Source organism: Podarcis melisellensis (assembly GCF_964234715.1).
Source record: "Podarcis melisellensis genome assembly, chromosome: 5".
NCBI classification, from domain to species: Eukaryota; Metazoa; Chordata; class Lepidosauria; order Squamata; family Lacertidae; genus Podarcis; species Podarcis melisellensis.
Window position 1 is genome coordinate 57,937,179 of NC_138537.1, and position 25,217 is coordinate 57,962,395.

General features: G+C 40.7%; 1 protein-coding gene and 1 long non-coding RNA gene across 7 annotated transcripts in view; one reads left to right on the forward strand and one right to left on the reverse strand.

The window, feature by feature from the left end:
- The window catches only part of LOC309370759 (uncharacterized protein), a 246,121-nt gene that overhangs the window by 83,771 nt on the left and 137,133 nt on the right, over positions 1–25,217 (reverse strand). For 2 of the 5 annotated variants that reach the window (XR_014168647.1, XR_014168648.1), the window contains exon 3: positions 16,861–16,982. The exons of the other annotated variants lie outside the window; for them this stretch is intronic. The gene's annotated coding sequence lies outside the window, so the exon portion shown is untranslated. Of the gene's footprint in view, positions 1–16,860; positions 16,983–25,217 lie in introns of those variants that run through there. 5 annotated transcript variants of the gene reach the window in all.
- LOC309370773 overlaps positions 15,922–25,217 on the forward strand; it is a 325,382-nt gene continuing 316,086 nt past the window's right edge. For both annotated transcript variants that reach the window (XR_014168678.1, XR_014168679.1), the window contains exons 1-2: positions 15,922–16,062; positions 18,222–18,324. This is a non-coding gene — a long non-coding RNA (uncharacterized lncRNA). The remainder of the gene's footprint in view (positions 16,063–18,221; positions 18,325–25,217) is intronic.

The window sequence follows — 25,217 nt, forward strand, 5'->3', positions numbered from 1 at the left end:
TGCTGCTGTGCTCAACCTGCTGCTATCCAAGCTGTTCCCAATCTTGCAACTTTCCATTGTATATTCAGCATCTTGCAGAGTTCTGAAAAAGTCAAATGCAAAAACAGACTACTTTCTTTAGCAATGCAAGACTAGCTTCTGAAAAGACTACATTTCAACATCAGCTCAGCCACAGACACTGGTAGAAGTCGTGGCTGCATATCCTAATTCAGAATCTGCACTTAAGCATGCCTATTTCTAAGACAATTAGTCTGTGGGTAACATTTTTTCTGGGGTCAACGGCCCTATCCTAGAAAAATGCAATTATGGCATGTTCCTTCCAGAGGAAATCATAGGGTAAAGAAAGGCAAGTCTTTATAGTAATAGTTTCCTGTAAAGATACTTGTGCATTCCTTTCAACGACAGTGTCTGCATCTTGAGCATTTTTGTCTCCAATATCCTATCATAACATTTGTGTGTGTGTGTGTGTGTGTGTGTGTGTCTGTCTCTCTCTCTCTGTGTGTGTATGCAATGAATACCAACAAAATGGACTATCCTGAGCAATAAAAGTTGAAAATTCAAAGCAGCTGAAAGGAACTAAAAAAGAAGGTGCCTTCTGAATTTTGGCATATCATCCCAATTTGTGCTTCTGTGTGCATATGTGATTTGAAAGAGAATGAGTTATATTTTCTTTTTCCTGCTTAGCTGTTTTCACAGGCCTGGAGTAGAGAATATTTTTGTGAACTGTGTATGCCTAACCAAGACTCTTTGAACAAATCTGAATGGGCTTCCTGATGACACTGCATTCAGAAGACAGCACAGAAAATGTGTACACAGAAAATGTAAACCCTAGTAATCTCCTTGCAGCTGAGACTGCCATGCTTTAAATCCCCCATTCATAAATTATGTTGCATTCTGAAACCATATTCCTAATACCATGTCTCTGGAAAACCACCACCACCACAGTAACTTCCATTTCATGTAAATGAAAATGAACATTAGATGCAATGGGTGTAAAAAAAACTAAAGACTATCATGCTATCATGTTCATAGATGGCTGTGGATGAGAAGATGAAAATGTATTTTCCATTACATACAGTATATGAGTGAGTCATCTATGAAAGGTTGTAGCTCAGTAGTACAGCATCTGCTTTGCATGCAGGTTCCACTCCTGGCATCTCCAAGAAGGGCTGGGAGAGACCCCTGACTGAAAAGCTGGAGACCCTCTGCCAGTCAATATAACCATTACTGAACTAGATGAAACAATGGTATGACTCAGTATATGGTACCTTCCTATGTTCCTATAACTCAGCCCCTCCCAAACATCATTATAAGCATGATAATAATAATATGTTTGGAAACACCCTACCAAAGCCCTGCATGCATAAATGAGACTGTTGTCCCATGTATTATTATTACTGTGTATTAAATGCCAGCTCTCAGTTCCATGCACGTCAGTGACTGAATATTTCAGTGATGCCACATCTTCTGCTATTAAGGAAGTTCCTTGTTTTGATCCAGTTAAACAACTGAGTAATGTGCAGCAGGTACTTTACTGAAAAGCATCACAGTGCAACAAATATCTTAGTTCTTCAAAAGGCAATTATGAAACCTTTATACGGTTATCTATTTTCCTCGATAAATAACACTTTTTGGGATAAGTTTGATCAGGGACCAAGGGAAGCCACATTTTTTCAGAATGAGGAGACATTAATCTGTTTTCTCTCCAGCTGAGATATTCTCCCCAACTGCAGTTGTTGGCCGGTGGGCCAAAAAATTTAAGCTGACAAAAGAGAAATACAAGTTTGTATGAGCATTGTGGCTCATCCATCTGCAGTATGCATAACCTCACAGCTGTTTAAAAGCAGGAGAGGAGAGAATGAAAGTCAACTGAGGAATCAGCAAAACTACTTATATTGAACGTATGTGTGAGTCAAGCCCAGCCATTGTGATTAATGTGCATGATACCAGTTTGTATTTCAAAGTTTGTGGCTTCTGTTGTAATCCGAGCATTTCAGCATTGACCTCATGCATAAGAAATTAAAGATATTGTGAAAAAGAAACTATTGAAAGAAATGACTATACTGATGCTTTGATTCTCACACTCATAGGTAGGGCACATTTTTTCTCACCATACATTAGAACAATATGTTCTACTTGTAGGATTGTATGTACGGGTTCACAGAAACACTTTATCCAAAATTAGTGGGAGTTTTCCTTCAGTCATCTTATGACTGACATACATTGCACTGAATCTAAAAGTTCCCTTGCTCCAGTGAAGAATGGGAACTAACCCATGTGGTCCTCAGTTATGTGACAGATCCAAGCTGCTTTAGGATGAGGTCAACATGCATGATTATCCTGAGGCTGGATTAACTTAAAGGGACATGAAATCCTCATATGTGTTGGATCCTTGGTACAATTCATTTCCATGTGGATTCACTGTGAGACCAAGTAAAATAAGCAGACCATGTGGTAACAGAACACTGATTGTGTAAATAACCTCCTAGAGCCAAGGCCAGATATAGTTCCAAATATGCAAATAATACTTTTTATATGCTATAATTGCAACAATTTATTGAGCAAATGCATATTGAGTCCCAGTGTAAAATTCAATATAACATAATGGTTAATGTTGCTTGTTTCTGTTTAATTCAATCAATTCCCCTGTCTTTTTTCACAACATTTTCAATGAATATGATGATAACCAGGCAACAGCCACAAAAGGCAGCCCAGAAAATATCACTCTACAACCCTCTTAATACACTTCTTCTCTGAACCTCTAGTTGGTAGGCCAATGCTTTTCAAACAAAGGTCAGAAGTAAACAAAAAGTACTCAATTCAATCTGCCTGCAATATTTTATGAAGTGAAGACCTTTTATAAATCTTGGCCTAGGCTGAGTTGCAGCCTATCAATAGGCAAAGCAAAACTTGTCTGGCATCAGCAGCATATGCTAAAGAGCTGTCTGCACAGCACTGAGGCCAAACTGTCTGCAACACATTTGTTACAACTCTCCCATCCCAGGGCAGGCTAAAACAAATTTATCAGGCGCAGATCTGTATAAAGCCTTTGCCTGATGTTCTAGTGATGTTGGGCATATAGTCAATCTATACAAAACTTGAATTAATTTAGGGAGAGTCTTATGTGAGGAGAAAAAGCAATACATTGTGTTTGTTGAATGCAGTTCAGAAAGCAGATGAGAGCTCTCATATACACACACCTTAATGTACAACACACACACACATCACTGCATACTCTGCGGGGGTATAGCACTAGGACTCCTATATGGCCATTCTAGGAGTTCAGAGTGACAAGGAGATAGGAGGAGGAATGAGTGATTCTGTGGTATCAGATGAATGATACTGCTCTTCAGAATTTCATGCCTCCCTTCTTGCTTCAAACGATGTATTTTGTCAACGCTCTCTTACACATGGTCAGGGCGTAACACCTGCAAATGGATATGTGCTGATTTGGGGTATTCTTCCAGACAGAGGTCACATTCACAGGGGCCTGGTTGAGCACTGCTTTCTTTAGTTGAGAAAAGATTGTCAGGCTTTATCATTCTCCAATGATTAATGAAAAAGGAAACTGCATCCAAAAATTATGAAAGGAAAAAGGAAATGTTCGTGGAATTCTCATGGGTGGTGTGCAGTGTTCCTGTTGCCCTAACCTGGTGGAGGGGGTGAGTGTCCTTCTGTTTATACTACAAATCTATACACTGCAGCCTCCTCAGGTGCCCAGGGAAAGATGTCAAGAAGTAAATCTTCCCATGGGACTTTTTCATATCAGGAAGTGCAGGCAGCCAGGGGGGCTGCAGAGTGCTAGAGAAATAAAAGCTTAGCTGACTTAGAATTATACAGTAAGCTCAAAATCCTGCACCCACCAAAGTTCTAAAGAAATTTTCAAGTGCAAAAAGAATAAGGCAGGAAAAATGGAAGCTTCTTTTGCAGCAGAAGGAAACTTTTGAGAAATATTTTGGCACAGAACTAGTCTCAGGCAGAGAACAAATCCAGAAGAGTTACTGACCATGCATTAGAACTTGCGCCCACTCAATTCAGAACCACCCTAGCATGTCAAAGGAGAAAGATCCCACCATTTGCCATGGAAAAGGACCATGGGGATGCAATAACCCCTGAAGCCACTAGCCCCAAGTGATCCACCTACCCCAGGAAGCCACAGAATCAAGGGACTCTATGATCCCTGACTTCACACCTACAGCTTGTTCCTCTGCCCACAGTTACCCTGAACACCTAAGGAGCAGAGATGGTGACTCGGCTGAGCTGAGGCTCAGAACAGAAGACCCAATTAAAACCTGCCATTTCTGAGTCCTACTCATGAGGATGGGGCAAGGACTGAAGCATGCCCAGGGCTCCAGGAAGGAGTGGAGCAGGAGGAAAAGCTTTAAAAACACTAAACTGCTGCTTGTCTGCTGCTTCTGCAGCAACAGCTTCTTCTGATTAGTTCCCTGTGCCTGAGCTCTTGGCTCCCTTGCTAACTGAGAATACTTTGCCTCAGACCAGCTCCTATTGCTCTTGCTTTGCCAGACATGCCTTGCTGGTATAATAAAGAATCTAACCAAACCAGTCTCGTCTCAGGGGCATCTACCCCAACCACTTTCAGAATGATTGTTGGACTTCGTTTGACATAGTAGGCTACAGGTTGAGCAGATCTGACCCAATCAGCATTGTGGAAAGCATATTCTACTACTGGGCTATGATTCTTTTAGGCTCTATTTTTTTTTTTGCTCCTGATCATTATTTACATCAGGTTACCTCAGACAATACTGCCTGAGGTGCTTCAGAACCTCAGGCCAATATGCCCAAGTTACTTCAGAGCAGCAATTCACAAACTATGGAGCACTGAAAAAAAGTATTATTATCGCATGTTTTGGTGCGAGAAAAATGGGCTGTTACATTTGCATTTGCAGCGGTTGAATTTGTTGGCATTAAACCTGCAGTGTTAGTTCCTGGTGAATGGCTTAAGACAAAAGGCATTTGCTGTATAAAACAGTATCAAGCTTTTTAAATACAAGAAAATGATTTTGCTTTAATTTGATCTCATTTCTTTCTTCTCTGAAACCTTTTTTTCCTTTCAGATAAAAAAACCCAAAACAAACAAAACACCAAATCCCTAATCAAAACATTTTTATTTATTTTTTTGCCCAGTGGAACCTTGCTAATAAAAAGTGGGATAATTGATAGCAGTTTGCAAAAAAATTCCCCTTTAGCATTTGTAGTTGAACTTGTCTATTTTGGCCTGAGGGACCAGGGAAAAGGGAGTGGGTGTTCTTACTGCATTATTCATCTTGCAAAGGAAATGAAATGTACAATACTCTGATGAAGATACTTCTGTCTTTGTAACTGAGTTTATTCTGAGCAGTCTTTATAGATTACCAAATATTTAGCAGAACAAATCAGAGCCTGCAAGAATATATTTATATTGCAATTGACAGATAAATCCTGTAGGGGGAGTTTGCTTATTACTCTTCTAGTGGAACTGAATATAGAAAATAACTGTAGCGATGTTTTCATACATACAGTTTCACAGTTTAAACAAATTGCAGCATCATGCAAGTCAAAGTTGCAGACATGCAACATACACACATTTTTATAGTTGCAAAATTGATTTCCAATGGGAGAAGGGAGAACTGGAATCTCTCGCTCAGATTCCTAAATTTGACACTGCTGTCAAATTGAGGAAGTTGTGCACCTGTGTCACAGAATTCTTAGCAGCATGCAATGCAACATGACCTGGTTTTCCTCCTCATTCCTTAGCCTTTAAGGTGATAATGAGCCTAGGTAATGAGATAATGAGCCTTATACCAGGTCAGACTATTTGTCCATCTAGCCCAGCATTGCCTACATGTTGACTCCCAAGGATTACTCTTGGCTGCGGCTCATGGTTAAGAGGAGAGACTGCACTACCGAGTGCAAAACGTCTGAGACTGCATTACTGCCAGTGGGGGACTTGCACCAGCTTCCTGATATTGAACCAGAAATTGGAAACCACTCTATCTGGTATTGGTGGGCAAGGGTCTGCAGAACCGAAACCTGAAGAATCAGACTGCACAGAACAGGAGCTAGGATTGATACTTAGAAAAATGCAATCGTCCTCTTTGTTTTTTGGAGAAAAGTGTGCCTTGTCCTGTTTGACTTCAATCGGGATGTCTTTTTCATGTATTCAAGCTCTTCCTCCTCCTCCTCCTCCAAACTGTGTGGGCAGAGGGTGGGTCCGATGGGAGGAGGAGAGCAGAAGTTTGGGTGAGACAGGGTGGAACAATGAGGAGGATAGCCAAGAGTGAGAGCGAGAGTTATTGTGGGACATGGGCAAAAGGTGGGGTGGGGATGGGAGGAGAGAGAGAGAGTGTGTGTGTGTGTGTTTTTGTGCAGGGAGGATGGCTCTGGTGCCAGCAGAGAGAGGTTTCTTTTTGCCCTTGCAAAGGGGGCAGGTGAGTCAGACTTGGAAAGCGAGTGGGGGCGGGGGCGGGGTTTACAAATGGGCCTGCTTTGGTGGAGAGTGGAAGAGTTTGCAGGGCATGGGCAGTGAGGAAGGACAGGTGACCACAGAGCAAGATCAGAAGAAGAAAAAATATTCAAGGCACATATTCAGTGCAACGTGCAGAGCAGAGCAGAGCAGCTAAAACGTGATGGCATTGTAAACCCAATTGCAGTGGCTTGCTTTGAAGTCATTGCTGCACCAGGTAAAATAATTTTAGCCCCCCAGTCCTCCCCAACCTTTCCCATACTTTGCTCGACCTGTTCTTTATTTTGGCCGACCAAAGGTGGCAACCCTGGTTCTTTGTAAAGTGAAATATAAATACAGTAAATAAAAGTGCAGCTTCCCCTTCATGTATGAGAGAAGCATCACCACCCACATTGTTGCAAGAGAAGGGAAAGGGATATCTGGCAACACACTATTCTCAGTAGGAGAAGAAAGACTGCTTAGGGCCTGCAAATGTTCAAGTGAAGAATTAATATTACATTGTGGCCATTCAAGCAACCAAAGAGTAGCAGGTGCTAGAAATGGTGACTTAAATTTTCAAAGAGAACATATTTTAAGAACCCTATATTCTTTCCTTAGCTTACAGAAACTAAGCAGCTGGAGATCTGATTACGGGGCCTGGTCTTGGTGCCTATTTTATGCAGGATTTCTAATTTTGTAATATGGGTTTTGTCTAATATAGAGATTTTCCAAGAAATTTTCCTCAATATTATGCATTTTTTTATTACCCACATTCCCACTAGTATATGCATTTTTACTCACTCTCCCCCTATTAAACACTTTTGGGTACTCACTTTTTTTTTGTTTGGGAACTATACCCATATGGAGAAACAGCAGTATTTGGGTATTGAATTCTTTTGGTGCAAGTAAAGTAAAAGGTAAAGGTAAAGGTACCCCTGCCCGTACGGGCCAGTCTTGACAGACTCTGGGGTTGTGCGCCCACATCACTTAAGAGGCCAGGGGCCAGCGCTGTCCGGAGACACTTCTGGGTCACGTGGCCAGCGTGACATCACTGCTCTGGCGAGCCAGAGCCGCACACGGAAACGCCGTTTACCTTCCCGCTGGTAAGCGGTCCCTATTTATCTACTTGCACCCGGAGGTGCTTTCGAACTGCTAGGTTGGCAGGCGCTGGGACCGAGCAGCGGGAGCGCACCCCGCCGCAGGGATTCGAACCGCCGACCTTTCGATCGGCAAGCCCTAGGCGCTGAGGCTTTAACCCACAGCGCCACCTGCGTCCCGCGCAAGTAAAGTAGGCTCACCTAAAAATGGAAACTGAACTGCATTTCCCACCATCCCTATGAACAATATGTGTCCATGCAGAAAGACTCGCTCTGTCTTTTGAAAGAGATGCACTTAATTTGAAGCTTTGTTCTTATTCCAGAGCTCGACAGCCCTACAGAATGAAATATATTTCAGAACAGTGAAGCTCCACAGGATCCCTGATCTTCAATATTATTGTCGGGGATATCTAATGTGGAAACTAGAAATAGTGATGTTAGTAACTGAACTGAAGAGCCTCTCCAGGGGATTTGCAATTTACTTTTCTTTCAACAATGAAAAACAGCTTAGTTAAACTCTCCATGCTTCATGTAACAAGAAACCAAACACTGAAAGTGGAAAGCCAAACAATTGAGAACTTTCCAAACTACACATACCACATGGAGAAATGTGGTTACTTAACCCTTGACATTCTACAGATATCCAGGCATTGAGCACTTTCCTAAATGCAAATTTAAAACCAGGGGCATGCTCAACTCTAAAAAGAAAGAAAGAAAAAGAAATAGAAGCCAAGAGTTGCTCAAAAGTTATTTCTTAAATTATAGTGTTGTACAATTCACCATTTAAAATGTAAACATGCTTCGCCCTAGCATTTTTTCTTCCTTTGAACATTTTCCTCCATTCTGTCTTTCTACCAAACTGTTTACATCTACAGAACCACAAACCGCAAAAGGACAAACAGAAATAAGAGGTGTACATATCTTAAATGGTTTTTGGCATGACCTTGGCCTACCATGAGAACGGAAGTGAAGGTGAAGGAATCTCGATGACCACAGACTAGCTGTCTGTTGGAGTACGGGCCAGAAAACTATTTCACTTCCCACATCTATGTAAATGCGGTTGGGCACAGTTCCTACCCGATTAGCTCTCCAAAGTCCTTGGACAGAATGTCATTGGCGGAACACTGTCACGGTTTGGAACATTCTGCAGTCATCTTTCTATATCATGGCGGGTAACAAATGTTTCCGTTCTTCCTTTCTTCTAGTCACATCAAGCAAGAATAGACATACTAGATATTCTTATAGGATTAAGTATGTCACTCCATTGCTTGTCAAAAATCGCACCTCCACAAGCGCAGCAGCACACGGATTGTAGACTGTCAAGAATTACGTATGCCACACCATAATTTTGCTTGTGACTTTATTGATAAAAGGTTTCCTCTAAATTGCTGTGTGAGAATGTGGTTGCTTTGAGAAGCATCAAGGAATTTAGCAAGCTAGCCAGAAGCCACAAAGGAGAACTTACTGTACAGCAATCCCTTCTGGAGTGCTCCCAATACCATCACTTAACGATCTGAACGGAGCATCTTAACCTAATTATTTGCTATCTGATAACATTTTGCCACAAAAATGTTTGCTTGAATGTATCTTATCAAAGGAATGTTTGTGCCTCGGATTAGTCACTGCTTGGTTAAAGATTTGTGTAATCAGCTTAATTCGTTTTAAAAAATACAAATACCTATTACCACTTAATTTGTATAATAGATATTGACTGTGCAATTAAAAATTAGCAGGGCCTATTAAAATCATAAGGTCAAGCAAACGTTCAACAATGCATAGGTTACTTGGCTTATCTTTTGTTTTGAGTTCCTATTATGCAGCACAGACCTTTTGGGTTTGCAGAACAGAAAAAGGTCACAAGTGAAACGAGATGAATATTCTCAACTCATCCCTGGGCAGACATGTACACAGCAAGACACTGCCTCTACTAATTCATCACTCTCAGGTTTGAGAGGTGGCAGAGGGTTCATAGAAAGAGAGTGGATTGATGGAGCCCAAGAGGTGGGTAGTCCCGTGGGTGGGAATCAAAAGCCACTAAAAGAGCAGTAGGATAAAGCCTGTTTCTCCTATCCTTTCATTACTCCTCACCAGTGAGCAATGCTGCTGTTTAAGATGTTCAAGGCTGCAAATCATATGAAAACTATATATATATATATATATATATATATATATATATCCTGATACCTTAATGAAGGTTTTTTCCCTACCCTCCTTAGCTTTACAGTGAGAACTTATTGCATGTGCTTATGATCAAATTGTGTTGAACCACTGACCTGTTGAGAGCAGATCTTACCACTATTTATACTGCAAAAGTTCACTGGCCTTTAAAAAAATTATCTATGTGAGTAACAAAAACAGATATTTGGGGACTGGGTTTTAGAATTTCATCAGGCTGATTTGGTCTGCCTAGATTACATTCCATATTATTAAACAGACTATGAAAACAGAACAACCACATACCTTTTGGGATATAATGAGACTGATACCAAATAATGAGGGGATTGTCTTTCAGCTAGCCATTCCCAGTCTCGTCCACTCCAGTTGTTGTTGGTACTATGTGACCCAGCATTCCTCACCACTGGCCATCCTGATTGGGGCTGATGGGAACTGTAGTCCAAAACACCTGGAAGGCACCAAATTGGGAAGGCTTATAGAAATTAATAGGAATACAGGAAAATGTCTGTTTGTGTTCAGTGTGCTTGGAAGGAAAAGTGAGTGGCACACTGAGGTTTCAAGAGAAGCAGCAGAATGTTCGTGTTTATGAACATTTCCCATGGTATTTGTAACTCTAAGGTTTTATTGTACCTGCATAGCAATGGTGAGCTAACTATATAGTGGTATTTGACCATCCAAGATCCCAAAATCAATAAGCAATTAAGCCCAGAGGAAAATCACTCTAATAAATTATTGTCTATGGGTTTTATGCGATCCATTTTGGAAAGGCAGACCATGTTTATATGAGCAGAATTCCTTTCACAATATTAGAACCTGTGAGTGGGCATACAAGAAGATGATTGGGTTTAATAAGAAAGTGAGCAGGTCTTTCTAAAAGTTTTGTTAAGTTCATTTTGTAGAAATGGTTTAATGTAAGGCTAATGGATGCTCAATTAAATTAAAAGGCAGAAAATAGTGAATTAATAGATGGCAAATAGTGTATTAAAAATGAAATTACTTTTCACATAACCAATAGACCCTAGAATTCATTTGCAGAGGGCACTTCTAAAATCAAATATCTAATGAACTTAAAAATGTGCCAGACTATACTATATGCTACATAAAATATATACACTTCTAATGTACAAAGTTCTTTGCCATATTTGGCAGATATTTATATTAATAACCTTATGAGGTAAATCAATATAATTTCAATTTTAGAGATGATGGATAGAAGCTGATAATGTTGCTGAAGCTTGTCTTAATGAGTTAATGGTTGGCTTATAGTGTGTTACTACTGTAGACCCACAACCTAAGAGTTAAACCAGATGGGAGGGGTATAAATAACAAAATAACTACTACTACCACCACCATCACCAATCTGCAATTATTATTAGTAAGGATGCGCACTTTTTTGCCTATCTTGATTTTCAGTTTCCAAGTCACCTGCTCTTGTTTATGAACTGGCACCTGCAAGTTAGTAATGTGCCACACTTCTGTTTTTGATGTATGGACATGGCTGAGACTACTGCACACCTATAGTTGGCTGTACTTTTCAGTCTGAAGGGTATTTTTCAGTACTGTTGCACTCTGCATATGTACACTGATTGAATCACAGAGAGAGAAAAAAGGAATCCTAATGCTAGCATTAGCTATGGGCGATGAGGTAGCTGACTGACAGCTACTGCATGGCAACAAAAGGTAAGGCTTACTGGGCATGGGCCAGATCACTCCCGCAGAGATCCTCCGTGGGCTGGACCGGTGCAGCGTGATGTTGGAAATAGCATCTATGCATGTCCACAGTGCTGGAAATCACTTCTGTGCATGCCCAGACACTGGAAATCGCGCCTACGTATAAGCGATTTCCAGTGTCTGGGCATGCGCAGAAGCAATTTCCGGAGGCACGGAAGGGAGTCCCGTGCTGTGCTGCTTTAGGACAGCGCATGGGGACTCGCTGAGTGGGTGGCTTGGTTCAGGGGTGGCTCATGGGCCAGTTAAACAGTCTCCATGGGCCACTTCTGGCCCATGGGCCTTAGGTTGCCTACCCCTGGTGTAGAGGAATTCCCATCCTTACTGTTCGATGCTGATTGGTGGGGTGGCAAGTGCCACAGCTAGCTCCATTTACTTGCTTGACTCCTGAGTGGACAGCTGCCCTTGCTGACGTCAGCAGCCTGTATCCTTGCTGTGATTGCCATGCTCCAATGCATACTTACAACAGTGTCTAGGGACACCAGAAAGCGAAAGCCACAAATTTATACAGGGTACTGTTGTGTTTCAGTGCTCAAGTTTGGGATGCAGCTATGTATGTTTATGCCGGAATCCAGGTCTGAAATATAAGGCCCTATGGCTGCCACAGGCCCTCCTTTATGCGCCATCACCTTGGAAGGTGGGGCAGTGAGGAGAGCTTCCAGATCTGTTTTGGACTCGAGGGGATCTGATCTTAAAAGGGATCTGGGAGGGGGACACACCTGCCCCCAAATATTTTAGACTGAGGCCTCCTGCCTGCAATCCAGAGTGGTTTAACAATAAGTCTCTCTTCACTGGTAACCCTGAGGCTCTGGGAGAGAAATACGGGCCTCCCACCAATTCTCAGCACCTTTAACACACAGCAGTTCCCGGAACTCCTGGGGGAGAAGCCATGATTGCTTAAAGTGGTATCATAGCACTTTAAACGTTTGGTGTGAATGTGGCCTTGGTGAGATTCCTCTCCCCTTTATATCAAAGAGGTGTGTGTGTGTGTGTGTGTGTGTGTGTGTGTGTGTGTGTGGTTTTTGTTAAGTTCCGTTCCATTCTCAACTTGGCTTTAGTTCTTTGCTGGAACAAACTGCCTTGTGCTTTTGAATTTAGGTTGATCTGATAGGCCTTGGTAATCTTCTATGTGTTCATTCAAAGCTATGTTTGATTTTTGTTTATATTACAGATTCTCCCACATAGATATTAAGGCAATGAAAACGAGTTTTCCATCCAAAACAATTACAATGAAAAAAGCAAGCAAACAAGCGTAGGTTTGCAGCAAAACTGCAAAGGAAGTCAACTAAAAGTTTAAAAGAGGAAGGAGAAGAAAGTTAGATTTAATTGATGCCAATTAAGAGTCACTCTCCTTGCAGCAGGAATATGAAGGAATCACACATTAGGTTTAAAGGATATATCCAATTTTGTTCTACCACAAAAGAAGAATGCTTTAATTTTTGGCTTACATGGGTACCCAATGTTTATTCTGAGCTCCTAGATTGGGGGTAAGGATCAAATCCTATTCATCTTGAACTCAGTGGGTAACCTCCCAGTGGTTTCAAAACACAATCTTTGATCCTTCTCACTGGCAAATGAATCTCTTTTACCACACAGACAAAAACACATTTCTCAAACCAAGCCTTCTATCCCTGTCATTTTTGTCCTAGATTGTTTCTAGGACATACGGGTAGCACATCTTGGCAGAAGAGAACTTCTAATATCTGTGCCATATTTTATAGTACAGCCTTTGCCAACCTGGTGTCCTCTAGATGCTTTTGGACTATAATTCCCATCAGCCCCTCTTTCCATTAAAGCTTATATTCAGGTCTAAAAACTTTTCATGTAAGGGAACTATGAGAAGGGACAGTGTGAAGAAGGTACAGAGACCTTTAGATTCACTATCATTCAACTAGCATTGCCCAGCAAGACTACATACTCATACCCTCCAACATTTCTCTGCTGAAAATAGGGACGTCCTAGGCAAAAGTGGGGCATTCCAGGAACAAATAAGAAACTGGGATGGCTTCTGTAAATCCATGACTGTCCCTGGAAAATAGGGACACTCAGAGGGTCTGCAAACTATCCCACCAGAAAGATCTTTCATGTTAGATGCTACCCAGTACTCACTGCTGGTTCCTGCAGCTTCTAGCAGTGCAACACTACCTACTTTGTTGCTAAGCTGTAATATTTTCCTAGGTAAGGTAGCCATTTTGCTGAATATAAGCAAATAGGTGTTACAATCAAGATGGTAGAACAGCACTGAGGATGGTAGTGTAATAATAGTAGCTGGAGAAATGGGACTAGGCTGGAGGGGACAGATGGGCTTCTCAGAATGATACTGGGTAGAAGGCAGAACTCTTCCCCCACACCTGAACCAAATACTTTCCTACAGCCAATCCAAAATTAAAATAGTCATACACAGCCTTGGATCACATATTCAGAGAGACACAAAGCTTACTACCAGGTCTAAGAAGTTCATATACAGCATGCCCAACACATTGTAATTTTATGTTATTTTAAAAAACCCAAACTTTAGGTGTCCAGCCCAGAATGGATTGGCTATTTATTTTACCCTTTTATTTGTATTGGTATAATATAAAATTCTGAAAATCATGTAGCAGTTTCAGGTTAATTTGTTGTTATATTTGCCAGCTTATTTCATTGCATTATTAAAACATTTAGTACCGTATGTGTCATTAATATTCCAAAATGTAATTAGCATATTTAATCAAAAACAATTAGGAGCAAGCACTGCTTCCCTTTTTAAGTAATAAAATATTTATGGCTGGAATAAACAAAATGAAAGCCAAAAAGCACTTTGAGGTGTTGATTTTGTATGTGCGGAGGGGAGGGGGGCGCGGATAAAAGGGGGAAAGGAAACACATGAGAAAGAAGATAACTTCTAGTGCATAACTGCCTCTGGTGGATTTCTTCCATGGTTTGCCTCTTGGGAGTTTCAATCATTGTGTGTCAATTCCAAAGAAATAAAATTTCATTGTGGTTCCTCAATACCATAATAATACTATAATAAAAGAAGATACGTGAACTAAGCAGAGTTGTGTAAATCCCACCTTGAATTAGCTTTGCCTGGTGAGATCTTCCTTGTGGGCTATAAACACCGTGAATGCTGATTAGGGCTTGAGAATCTTGACACTAGAAACTTGACCAGAGAGGCAATAAAATTAAAAAGTAATTGATCTTATCAGAACTCTGCTTCACCATCCTCATTGCTGGGCTCAGGCGGGGGCTGCAAAAATGCCTTCTTCATATTTCCCCCCATTTTTCTTTATTGTCGCCATGTGTCGCACTGCTTTGGAGGTATCACGAGCAGTGAGCATCTAGGACCCTAAATAACTCCATTAAACACTCAAGCGCTTGCTGTTGCTCAGTCTTTCCCACACGTGGATTAGTAATAAAGCACAGGATACCTGATAAGTCCCAGTATTGTCTCTTTGTTTGTACTCAGCAGTGCATACACTTAGATTTAATTGTATTCAGCGGGGCTGAGTATATTTCCAGAATTTGTATTTGGGTGCTTTTAATCTGGAAAAACAGAGTTGGCAATATAACTGGTTTGACAGGATTGTAGAAAGTAGAGCTGGGGCCAGAAAAGCTACACATGATTTCAAAGTAGTAAAATAAAATGTAATGTTCAAAATTTAAAACCAAAACAGGTTGGCCTTTCAAAAATACATACAGTGGTACCTCGGGTTAAGTACTTAATTTGTTCCAGAGGTCCGTACTTAACCTGAAACTGTTCTTAACCTGAAGCACCACTTTAGCTAATGGGGCCTCCTGCTACCGCCAGGCTGCCGGAGCACGATTTCTGTTCTCATCCTGAAGCAAAGTTCTTAACCTGAAGCACTATTTCTGGATTAGCGGAGTCTGTAACCTGAAGCATATGTAACCTGAAGCGTATGTAACCCGAGGTACCACTGTATAATTATTGTATTTGAACAATGTCCACCATTGTTCCCATATGTTTCCACCGACACAACAGGATTTCACCTTCCCTCTACTCCCATGGAAGGCCTGGCTCATGGTGTGTAAGAAAAAGGACCCAGAAGTGGAGACAGCAGGAAAAACCCAAGCCAGCTCCATCGCCCAAGTGTTCTTAGAAGTGAGTGAATTAAGGATCTGGCTTGGTTGTCATGCCAAAAATGGACAGTGGTATTAGCAAGCTGCTCGGACAAAAACCATATTAAACTGCAGTAAGGGAAAATTCCAGAAGAGTCCAATCATGAGTTAACCCTTTGGCTTGCCAAGATTCGGATCAGTGTACCAACTATTCTGGAAAAAAATACACCAAAGAGCCAGGGACACTGGAACCTAGAGTTCAGCCTGGAGCCTGTGGCTGTCCCTCCAGAATGAAACCTCATGGAAATGCTTCAAAAAGTCTCCCCATACCTGCAAATCCTCCCACACATCCTGTGTGACTCATACATGGTAATGAGGCTTGGAGAGACCCTTTGTGATATCACAAAGCCACATCAGAAAGACCCATCTGGTGGGCAGCAACTCGGCAAGCGAAACTGAAGTGCCCCACCATCTCCAGAAATACTTCATCCACACCTGAAGCTTTGACAGTTTCTCAGGTGGGTGACTGCATCAGTTCAAGGCATCCTATTCAGCGCCTAGGTAGGCAACTCCTGTACGAAAGCCCCATGTCTCCTCCCCTGTCAGTTGCACCCCTGAATTCTCCTACATCCTTGTGAACTTCCTCATAAGGAGATAACATGTCTGGCTTCCACACTGACCCCTGCATGTGGCTACATGCCAGTTATCAGGGTATGTTGCTTCCTCACTCTCCTAGCTGCAAACAAGGCTCTTATTCAGCAGCTATGTGCCAGCATTGGAATGCATTCCTAGCCTGACCTAGCAATGCCAGGTCTTGAACAGGGAACATTCTGCATGCAACACATGTGCTCTGTCACTGAGCTACATCTCTCTCTCTCTCTCACTGCCCCCCAGATCATATTTCCCCACCCCCAAATGTTGTTCTTTTTCTTCCTGTTGTAGAATTCAGGCTGTTTTCCTTCAAAAGAACCAAAATAATATATTTCAAAATACTATGTGTAATGCTGCTGCCCCAAAGCATGTGGAGGAAAAAGTATAGGGAATAGGAAAACTTCTGAAATGCAGAAAACATTTGTTTATGTCTCTAAAGAAAACAGAGTGAAAGCAAACCAGCAAATAATATATACAACAAGTCTCATGGGTAAAATTTAAACTTAAGTCCATGCTTTAACAAATTAAGAGCTAAATAATTTGCCAGTATTATGGTCCAGGCACATGAAAGCACTTCTGGAAATGAGATATATCTGCGTTTTAACAATTATATTTCCTGCACAGACAAAAAGAGAGAGTGTGTGTGCACAATATATGGTTTTATTTTGATGAATGCTACTGTAAATTACTATTAACCCTTCAGGGCCCCAGGAAATGATGTGGTCATTTGTAGCTGAGTCTGCCTGCTTTCTGTCCTTATATCTGGGAAGCAACTGAAGGAGACTGATAAAATTCAGTTTTTCAATAAGAGAATGTCATCAGGGACATCTCTGTGAATAAAAAGAGAGACGCAAAGGTTACCTCGTGTACCCTTGTAGCACAGTACATAGTGCTACATTTGAAACTTTAATTTATTGGGGGGTGGGGGGAAGAATCAAGTGTGGTGGCCAAATGGTTAAATTTTGCTCAGTAATTTTTTCATTTTTGTTAGTCATGAATATATCCAACCATACAGAGGCCATCAAAATCTTGCCACTAGAGACTATAAAGTCTACTTACATAGGGTTCCTGGGATTTTTCATGTTCTTATGGAAAATATCTCTGAAATCCCTGAGCTGAAAATTTTGATCTCATTTGTGGATGTGAGCGATACTGAGAAAGGGTTGAAGAGTGAAGAGAACACTTTTCTCGCATAATTTCATTTGTCAGGAGAATCTTGACGCTGACATTGGAAGAGTGATTTAATTGATTTTAATCATACACCTGAGATTGAGAAATTGAGCCCTCTGTCCTGAAAAATAATTCTAGGCTTCCCTGAGAATGTCTAATTCGCAGCTAATAGTTTCTTTCTCCCCCGCTCCTTGAAGTTTTGTTATGAAGTTTAGGAATGCAGATGAAAGACTGACACAAAGAAATATTTACCACAGCCTCCAGATTAGCAAATCACTCTCACAGCTTCAGTGCATACATACATAATAGAGCTGGAGCAGTGTTTTGGACAGTAAACCCATTAACAATTTATGTTTTGCATATGGGAAATAGACAGCAATATGGTTTTCTGCATTGGGAATCATTCATAATGATTAATATCCTGGGATCAAGGGAGGCTAGTCAGGCGTTCATCAGGGCTGCAAACTGAAGTGGTCTTGTCTGGGCCAGCCCTACCAGTAGGGAGAGGGAGACGGCTGGTTTGGCTTCATGAAAAGGCACCAGATTTTTAATTTTCAAAATTATTGTGATTATTATGATGGACAATAAATAATAGCGCTGTTTTGTGGAATTTCTCAGCTGCCCCGAATGCTTGGCTTTGGGGGTGGGGTGGGGGGCACAATTTGCTGCTCCACTGTCTTGGGCCTGATAGAAGAAAAGAGGTAACCTTTTCTGTTTGCGAAGATTCAGCTCTGTCACTTTCATCCTGCCCAACTAAATGTTGTACCATTAAAGAATATGAACATGTCTAAACATATAAGTTTAAGCCGGATGACTTGCTGAATGGCAAAGAGACAAAATATTTCACACCTGCCTGACAGGAAAATGACCTTCATGTACTATTATTAACTATGATTCAGGTGGGATTAAGGTCAGCAAGATTCCCCACCACCACCATTCAAGCCAAATGTTCTAATGATGGATGAGAAATATTTAGCATTGCTCTGCAAGATTCCCATACAGGTTTGTGATGTTAAACAAGATATTCAAAATATGCTTCTTTCCCTCCCATGGCCTAGCACATTCGCATCAAGGGTTCGAATAAGGAAAGCCCTCCATAATTCTATGATGTCATATTCCAGTATTGCTGAATGTTTTATAGCCTGCACATTTGGTAATAATGGGTGTTTTTTGGGGGGACGGATGGACCGAAAGCTCTATCCAGAGCTTGTCTGAGGCCAGGGGTAGGAGTCTTGTTAGAATAAAGTGATAAACTCAAACAAAAAAGCAGCCTGTCTCTGGTGGGAGTCTTTGGCCAACTTAGCCCTCTGAGGCCTGGGACCTGACTACATCTGCATCTCCCTCTACATCTCAGCTTTTCTGCTCCCTCCTGTTCTCCAGAATCTCAGGCTCACTCGTCCTGTGCCTTGAACCCATGCCATGCCAACCCACGGTTGAGAGAATGCTCTAGTGTGAGGATGCTGCATTCTGTAGTAGTATCCCCCTTTGGGGCAAGGGGGTTGAGACAGTGGCTGTAGTGATGTGCACGATGTCCATTTTACAAAAACCACATGAATGTCGCTATCATCTAGGAGAGATCATACCAGGCTGTGGGGACCAGTGCATGCTATGCAACAAGACCAGGGCTTCATTAGATATTTGCGCCATGGAAGAAATCTGGAATATGTGAAATGATATCAGAAAAAAGTGCCTTGAAGCAATTGCAGAGTGCCATTCCTTTAAAAGCAGATTACACACATCTGTGAGAATTTCGAGGGTAGGAGCTGAGAATCCAGGCAGGTTTGAAATCTGCTAGCTCTCATTTTAGAGATTAAGCATTGCATGAGATTAACTGCAATTTTGATTTTTTTTTTTTGTAGTTAAAAATAATGTTAGAAGATGGAATCTACACACACACACACACACTAAAATGTGCTGACTTTTAATACGAGCTAATCGATGCAACCATTGCAACAGATGTAAATTAGCTAGTGGCAGCGTTATGGTGTATGCATCCATCCATACAAGTGGATCTAGGGCATGCAGATGTGGCCAAGATGCTTAAATTTCTCGTGACTAGTAGTCCTGTGAAATAATTTCCTTTTGTTGCTGTTTTGCATGCTCCTTTATTGCAAAGCAAGCAAGGCAGAGCTGAAAGGATTATCCTGAAAGGCTTGCATTTGTCAGGTCTACAATGAAGATGTTCTGAGTCTTCCATCTGAGCATGCACTCAGTGACTGGCCCAGTTGCAGAATGGTCCTATTTATAACCAATGGTAAATCCGTGCCAGCACAAAGCTGTCCCATTCTTAATAGCTTTAGAGATGCAATGTGAGCCTTAAAGGGCATGGTTAGTGGTCATTCTCCCCTCTCTCCTGGCTAGTGGTCATTCTCCCCTCTCCTCTCTGTGTTCTCATATGCTACCCTACCCTCTTTATGGGCTTTCTGGCTTTTCTGAAGCAGCAACATGTGGTGTTGCAGCTGAATTGGTGGAGGCATTAGGACTCACATCAGAGATCACCAGTAACTGATGAGGGTGCTACCTTGATTTAACAACCATAAACCACTGAGAAAACCCTTCTATAATATTTAGCAAATATCATAAAGTTAGTTAGTAATTAGAATAACCCAGATGGCATTTCCTCCGAGTTTCCCCTTAAAGTACTTCGTTCTGGGGGGGGGGGGGAGGTACCATCTATTTCACCACAGTCATCTGTATTTCATATTGCAATCATTCATTTTTGCTAACTTGTTAAATCTAGCATCATACAGTAGGAAATGGAAGAAGAAAAATGCAATCTGCGTGTTTGACTGGGGAAAGGTCTTATGCACAGTGCACAAATTTGCACAGACTGATTGAACCCAAATGCTTGTATAATAATCAGACAATGTTTGTAGAGTGATTTGAAGGTGAAACATAGTGTGTGGAACATTATTCATTATTATTATTTTATTTTATTATAATATAATATAAAGGGTCATTGTGCAAAGAAGCACAACAATCTTTATGATGCCCATTCATTTTGCTGACTTTTTTGTCATTATCCTCCTTTGGTGATTAAGTGTCATTTGTCTTATAATTTTAATGTTATCTTTAACACACATAATAAAGTTTACATAATTATAGCCTATTAATATAATTTGCATGCATGTTACCCGGAAGGCGAAGAAAATGTTTCATCACCAGGCATGTAATTTGCCTTCTTTAACTATTTTTTTTTATCATCTTCATCAATAAATTGGCAGCCTTAATAAATGAAGATAACCTCACTAAATTCTCTTTGGATTCTTTTCAAGGATTCTGAGACATAGAGAATGTGGCTATGAAATACAGTAGGTGTTTAAAAACTGTCTCTTCTGCATAAAGTTTAAAATTTTCATACTTTTGTCATTATAGAGTGTTAGCCAAAGCAAAAACAATGGCCACTTTTTTGGGGAGGGAGACACAGGACTTTCATTGCAAAGCTACTATAAGACTTTGACTTTTAAATAATATACAGGCTGGACTCAGAGAAACAGGAATCAGCTTAAGGTTCAAAAGGTAGGTTCAAAATATTACACCATGTTTTGCAAAAGTGTTAATGTGTCCCTCCACCCCCTTCCCCTTTCTTGGTAAATGGCAAACGTTTACAACCCAACTAAAACAGTGCCAGGAGAAATCCTGTGTTTGCTCTTTGGAAGATATTCAATAAATTATAGTGAGCTGCAAATGTCATTGGATAGGGAATGGAAAGAGCTTTACCTTTAAGTCTTTAAGTAAAGACTTGCAGCTGGTGCAGCCGCTCAGTAATCCCTAATGATAAGCTCCTTTTAATGCGAGGGTGAGGCAGTTTTCACATGGATACTACTGCATTAACCTTACCCTAGGTATGGTGCAGGTGAAAAGCAGCCGTGTACTCAGCAGCTTTTCCTACCCCTGCTTTATTCCCCTAATGCATCTCAAGCCTCCTGTAAAAGATCCCCTTATACCAAGGCAAAAAGATTGCAGTTCAAGCCTATTATCAACAAAAACCTGCCAAAGGGGCTACATTGTCAGACTTTATGGTGGTACTAACTATTCTGTTGTTCTCAGGAGACCAAACTTAGACCATTAAATTCCCTTCATTTGTGATATCAGTGACCTGGACGGCAGACATAGGTCTTTTGATGTAAAAATGCTACTGCAGGAATCAATGGTACCATCTAGTTTCCCCTTAACGTATATCATAAAAGTGTAATGGTGCTCTTCCAAAGAAAAAGTGACACTCCTCTTGTATAATACAATTATACGAGGATGATGTTTTCCGGGGAGTTTATTTGATATTATGATGTGCAGAGCCTTTGCCCATTAAAATAAACTATGAAGCTGACTTCACTCTATTACTTTCAGTAGGCTAAGTGTATTGTCTCTAGTAGAGTATAGATAATTTTCATGCAACAGGGAGCTATTTCCATATCCCCTTCATGTAACAGATGAGCTTATAAATAGGCTTGGATTTACTCAAAAACCAACAAATGCACTGTCTACAGACACATTTAAGACAAAGGCTGTTTTCCAAATGGTCTTCTTTGATATGGAGGTTCCCATGAAATGCTTAGTTGAGTTGACGGATTCCCACTATTTATAGTAAATGTGCCACATATTGAAAAATTGCATTGCTTTTTTTTCCTCCCTGGAAGATTGCCCCCCCCCCTGCCACACACACATCATTTCTATCAGAAGACCCTTCATGTGTACCCAGAAATCCTCAGAGCTAAAGCTATTAGTAAACAACACACAGTGATAGCTCACTAGCAAACAGCGAACAGGTTTACAATTAATGAAATTGCTGGAACAGAATAAACAGAAGAGGTAACTATGGTTGCACGTTCATGGTTTAGCACAGACAACAACAACTCTGCTTGGATGATGCATTCTGCAATGATAACCTCCTGAAGCAAAACATTATATATAAAAAAACACACCCCAGCACTACCACCACAGTAACAACAAAATGAAAAATGATGCGATGCTCTGATGTTCCAGTGTTTGCCAGAGGCTCATGCATTCAGACTAAAACACTTAGAGGGGAAAGTGTGAAAACTAGTTTTATTGCTCTCCTATGCAGGGTTTAGAGAGTAATTTTTAAATGGTTCCATTTTATACTGTAGGGGCAAAATTAAAGCAGTCATAAGTCTCTTTGCAGTCTTCATTTTCTCCTTTGCTCCCTTCATGCAAGTAACTTGAGACTTCTGAATCCATTAGGGAGGGCAATACCTACAGCAACATTCACCTCTCTAGAGGGGAGGGATGTATATTTTTCTTTGCCAGCTTTTCCCTTTCTCTCTCTTCTAGTTCAAGACCCATCTGTAATAGTGGCAATAGCTTTTAGCCTGGGACTGGTAAGGCTCAGGTTATTCATGGGATGAGCCATAATACAGTGAACCATAGGGTGAGGTGGAAGACTTTTGGCTTATCAGTGTGCAACACAATAGCCCAAAAGGGAACATCACAACCCTTGGCTTCAATACTTTTTCTAGGCATCCACCTCTTTTGCATGGTTTGGAAACAGAATCCCATCTCTTTTTAGCCATATGGCCTATTTGTACATTTGAACATCCAGTGCAGTTGATTCATACATGGTACTCAGTTTCTGCACATGGAGTTGGAATGCACCAGCTATATCATAGCAGCTGTACCTGCACATAACACTAAGCAATAGTTTGTGTAACAAACAATGAGTTGTCTCATAGACAAGGCTTGTTTCTCCAAAGCTTGATTTCTTTTCCAATTGCTTCTGTAGCCTTGTGCTTCTGTAGTTTAAAATGAACGTAAGTGGTGGAATGGCCAAACAAACCATGGGTTAAGCAAGACTGTTGGGTTCAGACATAATGCTGAGCCATTACTAAAACAAGCCATAATTCATAAATCAACAATAAACCACGACTTCACGTTGTGATTTATGCCTCCGCCCCCCCCCCAAATCACATTCTTCAGGGCTTGGTTCACTCATTCAAACTAACAATAGTTAGGATAAACAAACCGTGACCTAGTATTATGTGTGGACCAGGCAACTGTGTATTTCAAATTCCTCAGGGAATACTTATTGGGCGTATGATTTTCTAAATGTGAAAATGACCCTTGGCTTCTGTGCCTCCTGTTCTTCCCAATGGCTTCTCTTTTCCTAACTCCCCATAACTTCTTTTTAGGCAAATCATCCCTGTGTGCTCCAGCTATCCCTTTACCACCATCTCATTTATTTCCAAGTTATAAAGAAATTAAATCCTAACACAAAAACAACAACAACAAAAACCCTTGATATTTGCAGCTGGAATACATTAACTATACAAAGCACAATTCTACAGATTGTGTAATTGGATAATCAGACCACCAAATTTTCATTTCCTGGTTGCTTAATGTCATTTTTAAAAAAAATGTACAGCAATCTAAAATGCAAGCTTTGTTAGAGTGACAAAAGGGGATTATTCCAAGTTAAAGTATTAGAAAACCATACATTGGAGGCAACCTGTGCCAGATTTCAAAGCAGCATGTTCACTTGTTCCTTCAACCTTGGTATTATTGCTTCTAATAATGGCCCAAAGGTTGTGGCCACTGTACCATCAAGAATAGGAAAATTTGTTCAGTTGGCATGTTTTGCAGTCTCTTAAACTGATTGTTCATGATTTCTTAGGTAAACACTAGGCTATAAAAAGCACAAGCTCTGAAGAAGCAAAGTGCCATGTATTATTATTATTTAACCATAAGAAATCAAAGCCTCTGGCCACTTCACTTCCTTTACAGCTCATAACACCTTCTACAGAAGTTTCAGAAGCTAAAAGACTGACTCCACACCAGATCAGACCAGAGATACAGTAAAATAAGTCAAGGAAAATTCCCACCTATATATGGCTGAATGACTCCTTGAGCAATAAAATGTCATTAGTGACTATAAAATGCTACAGGGGGATGATGGAGGGCACTCTGAATTTGGCTTCTACCAGTAAAGTCAGTACTGAGAACTCATGTGCCAATTTGCAGTCCCACTGACTCTCTTTCTATAGCTATTTCATTTCTCAGTCATTGCCATAGTAATTTGATGCTCAATTTTTCCCCTTCCTGCATCAGTGCCACATATTTCACCTTGATACAATGATGACTGTTCCCCCTTCTCGTCCTTTTGTTAGCCTCTACTACGGTTTAACACAAGGGATTGCTGGCTTAGAGAAAACTTAAAAAGGGATGGAACCCTCAAAGGAACCTTAAGTTGCAATAACCCTCATCGTCGTAGCAATGAAAAAGCTACCATTGACAGAAGTGGAGCGAAATTGTCCTCACAATGGTATGCACAGCAACTTATATATCTCTTTCCACCTCTTCTATTATCCTGTTAATTTTTGTTTTTGAAGTTTTTCACCATTTTATTAATGAGTCATGGTTCACCTAATGAACGAGTTGTAGGGCTTATGGAAAGAACTTCCCAGATTCAAAACTATAATCTTCCCAAATTCAGGTAACTTATGCCAATAGCATTAGAGGATAATATGAGGAGCACAACAAATCATGACTTTGACCTTCTGCCTTGCAGCATCCGTCTTCGTGCCATAAACTGTGTTTCTCCTCTACCAGCTTGAAACAAGCATGCAGAGACAATTAGTAACACTGCTGTTCCTGAAATTAGGCAGTAATGGAAATAATGGCTGAGTACTGTGATTCTAGGAAAATACAAAATGTTACTTTGAACATTCTGACAATTATTATTATTATTATTATTATTATTATTATTATTATTATTATTATTATTATTTATACCCCACCCATCTGACTGGGTTTCCCCAGCCACTCTGGGCGGCTTCCAACAAAAGATTAAAAATACATTAAAACATCAGTCATTAAAAACTTCCCTAAACAGGGCTGCCTTCAGATGACTTCTAAATGTCAGATAGTTGTTTATTCCTTTG